Genomic DNA, 4,612 nt, shown 5'->3' on the forward strand with positions numbered 1-4,612 from the left:
CGTTTCATGAAGAAACCTTGAAAAGCGCACATAGAGAAAACTTACTTTCTCGTCTCGCCATCTTTGAAGGCGGCCGTCAACATTTTGGTTTGCGTGTTTTCACATTTCTTGAGTCCTCTCAGTCTCTTCATCTCTGTCCCCACCTCTCCCTTTACCACAGTGCTTTTCCTGCCTTCCACTCTGTCCTTCTGTCTCCAGGTCCCTGTCACTTTGTCTTTTTCTCTCTTTAGCAAACTAAAATGTTTCCCGGTTTTTCGCCCATCGCAGGGGGTCATCCCTCCTTTTAACAACCGAGCAGCATGATCCAGTTGCCACCTTACAAAGCAGCTGGAAACCAGGTCCCCTGCCCTCCGCGATGCTTTCTGAGAAATCCAAACGTTTTCCTCAAACTCTGATGATCACTTGTCTCTTCTCGCTCCGAATCGTCGCTTCAGTCTACTCTCCAGCTGCTTCTTGCTCTTCATGTACCATTTAGAAATGCTTTCAGCTACAAGTAACACCCAATCAGACTTAACAGTAGCTTGAGCAGGTCAGAGTTTATTTTCCCTAGAGAATAACAAGTCTGGGGATAGGTGTTCACTCCCTATGCTGACGACCTGCCCAGTCCCCTCCGCCCACAGTGTTCACACCTGAAGTTCTCTGGCTGCAAGCTTTCTCCAGCCACAGGACTGGGCTCAGCTCACCTCGGGGTCCGATCGGGAGTGCCGAGTTGTTCATGCCTTCAGAAGCAGCCCTCAACTAATGACGAGTGGAAGTTGGTGGATAGAAACCTCAGCTCCTTGCTCCCCAAGTAGGGCAACTCAAAAGCGCAGGCTTCACAGCGTCCCAGGGTCCCCAATGGGAGTGAGGCCCACTTGCCCACAGCGGCTGCCTGCTCATGAGTGCCTCTTCTCTTCCCCACTCCTCCGCTGGTGCTTCCAAGATCTCCTCTCAAATGAGTTATGTACTTGCATTCAAATTCTTTTCTCGGAGTTGGCTTCTGGAAGAACTAAAGAGCTTCAAATAGACATGTCTTCTTTAACCAAATATGAATCCACAAACTTCTGGCATCTTTTAAAGAGCTGTGCATCCCAACCACTTATCCTGAAAATATCAAAAATATTGCATTTCCATCTAAGGGACCCTATTACATTGCTTTGTGGCAGGCACTTTACATGGACATAAGCTAAAGTGATGTTAGGGCCCCTCTGGCCCTCTGAGTCGCTCGGTCTAAGTTTAAAGGTTATCCAGCAGTTGGGGCCAGCCCCTCTCTTCAGGACTTCGCTGTGAAGCCATTTCAGCAGAATGGCACCCCACTCCCTCTCCAACCCCCACCTCAACTCCAAGCCCCTACAGCCACAGCCTAAGCTTAAACTGGGTGTTGGAGGACAAGGGGGTGAATAGAAGAACTTGGAACCAAATCTGAGATTGGAGTTTTTTTTCAAGTAAAATTTTTTTGAAATACAACAAGATACAGGAAAATATACGTAAGTACACAGCTTAAAGAATTTCCACAAACTGAGCGTACTCACGTAACCAGCCCCCGGATCAAGAGACAGAACTCTACCTGGAAAGCCACCTTGAACTCCTTCTAGTCACTCCCCCTCCTCGTGTATGACCACCATCCTGACATCTAACACCCCGGATTAGTTTTGCCTGCCTTTGAACTTCATTAGTTTTGCCTGCCTTTGAACTTGGCGTCGGTGGAATCCCATAGCATGCGTTCTTTCGTGTCTGCCTTCTTTCGGTCAGCACTGTGACTGTGAGATTCACCTGTGCTGGGTGTAGTTGTGGTTCGCTTGTTGAGCTCGACGTTTTAATACGAGGCGCTCTGAGTTGTAAGAGCTGAAAACGAGCCAGCTTTGGTAACCCAGGATCTGACAAGTTACGGAACTGGAGAGAGGTGGGTTGAGGAATTCTACCCCTAAGAGCTGCAGACTTTGGGCGAGTTGACTTCTTGTTTCTCTGTGTCTAGAAGATGGGGATCATGCTGGCTCCTACCTCATTAGATCATCGTGAGGATTCAATGAGTAAATACATGCCAGGTGTTTAGGGCAGCGCCTGGCACAGAGGGAGCGCTCTGTGCGCGTGAGCTGCTTCCTCTGCTTCTGCTTCTACCACTATACTGCTACTACTCTATTATTTTTATTATTACCCAGAGGAAAAAAGGAGGTTTCAATAGCTATCGTAAAAATAAAATTTCATCGCTGTACCTCGACAAGTTGAGACGGATCACTAAACCGGTTAGATGTGTCATCTCGGTTAAACTGCCCATCAACCCTGAGACGTTCCTATGATACTGCTCATTTGACAGATGAGGCAACGGAGGCTCACGGGATGAAGCGACTCCCTCCGGGTCACAGAGCGAGGCGGTGGTGGCCCGGAGCCTCCCTGGCCGATGAATCCTGCTCTTCTCTTGGCCCTTTAACCTCATTCTCATCTCCTGCAGTCCTCGGGACGCACCGGGCGACCTCGCCGAGCTGCCCTTGGCATGGCCACCCTGTGTGGTGCTTCCTTTAGGACTTGGCAGAATGTTTTCTGTGTTGATTTTCCCACTGCCCTCGTCCCAGGCTCAGTCTTTCCTGCGGGTCTCACAAGCAGCACTTTGTGAAACACCAGGTGAGTCAAACTGAACGAACAAGTTCTAAAGGTGGCCCCATGATAGTGGTATGGTGGCTGGGGATGTTGGGTTTGGGGGGCTGAAATTTGTCAGCTGAGGTAGCAGAATTCTCCCACTGCAAGTCAAATAAGTGGTTCTGGACGACAGGAGCCGAAGAGGAATTTGTGAGAAAGATGCAAGGCACTTTATAGAAACGGAGAAAGCAAGCTCCAGAAGCACATTTAGAAAGGACTGGAAGCAGGATGCCCTCGGGGATCGTGGTTGCATAAACTGGCTAGTGTTCTTTTCGGCTTTGATGATGTGTCATTTAGGATGCTCTGGCTGCAAGTATCAGAAAACTCAACTCAAACTGGCTTAAGCAGTAAGGGAGTTGGTAGGAAGGGCAGCTCCAAGGTTGGTTGACTCAGAGTTTCAAGAATGTAATTGAGAATCCAGGTTCTCTCTCTTTCTTCCCTCTGCTATCCACGTTGGTTCCCTCTGTGGCTGCAAAGTGGCTGCCAGGCTATAAAATTGTTAATATCCAGTGGGGAGTGAGAAGGTGGTTTCCCCTGGCTCTCTCTTCAGAGGCGGGGAGCTTTGCTGCCTGAAGCCCCCAGGAAATCTATCCTGGTGTCTTATCGGCCAAACTGGCTTGGGTCTGTTCACCCCTGAACCAATCGCCAGAAAGGCGTAGGGGGTGATTTGGGCCCCCAGAGGACACTGGGCCATGTCAGCAGACATTTTTGGATATTGCAACTAGGGTGATGGCATCTCACGGGTAGAAGTTAGGGATGCGACTAAATATTCTATAGTGCCCGGGACAGCTCCCCATCATCCCCATACACTACAGAAAAGTGCCATTGTGTGATGCCAACAAAGCAGGGCTTAGGAGACCCTGCCTTATTACTCAGGCCTTCCGTGTGCCAGGGCTGTAATGGCTGGTGGGCAGTCACATACAGCGTCCACCGAGAACTTTCTTTCAGAAATTTTTTATCACTCTGTTTGAGATTCAAATTTCAGAAAGGGCTTGTTTGGCTTGGCTCAGATCAGTTGCCCACTCACTCATAGGCTAATGGAGTGCAAGGCACCATGGTTGACCAGCAGTTCCTCCGCAGAAAGACTGTGGGGGACAAGTTTCATGTCTTAACTGAAAATCCACAAAGCCATGATGCACTTCCTCAGTGATAGTCATATCAAAGAAGAAGAGGGAGACATCCCAGAATGACGTGGGACAGGGGAAAGCATGGAATGTCCTGAGGTGCTATGGGGTGGGGGGAGGGTAGAGGAAGAGCAAGACATGCATTAGCTTGACTTAAAAGATGCCAGCCATCAATCCCTTCCCGCTGTGTGTGTACCACCCCTACCTTGAGATATGGGGTCTACTCCTACATCCCCTTGAATCTAGACTGGCCTTGACCTTGTGTCTGTTTTGACCAAGAGAAAAGGGTAGAAGTGATGCTGGACTTCCTGTCTTGTGTAGCCCTGAGTCACTGTGGAAGAGCAATGAGACGCCACCTTGGACGTCCAGCCCAAGTAAAGATGGCGTCAACCCCAGTAGCCATCTGCCCGCAGCTGCGTGACAGACCCCTAGTGAGACCCCTGAGCGGAGCCCAGTCAGTCCACAAAACTGTATGTAATAATAATAAATCTTTGTTTTTAAGCCCACTACGTTTTGGAGTGGTTTGTTAAATAAAATATACATAGAGAATTAAGATAGTTCTATTTTCATATTTCCTAATAGTTTAATTAAAATCTTTTTATTATAAAAGTGTTGTGAAAATTGGAGAAAGGAAGCACCAGCCCGACTGACGTGGATTTAACCCCGAACACAATGACTGGTCGCATTTTGTGTTACTCTTCCAGTCTGCTTTCCCACGAAGCTTCTCATGCAGCAGTTTGAGAGTCTGTCTTCTCCTTCACCATTCTGCCGTCACCATGATTCTGCACTGGCGCAGAGTTTTCACAACCAGCACACTGTACTCATAGTGCTTTCGATAGCCACTCATCGCAGACAGAACAATGGTTTTCCCAAAG

This window comes from Pteropus vampyrus, unplaced genomic scaffold (assembly GCF_000151845.1).
Source record: "Pteropus vampyrus isolate Shadow unplaced genomic scaffold, Pvam_2.0 Scaffold117, whole genome shotgun sequence".
NCBI classification, from domain to species: Eukaryota; Metazoa; Chordata; class Mammalia; order Chiroptera; family Pteropodidae; genus Pteropus; species Pteropus vampyrus.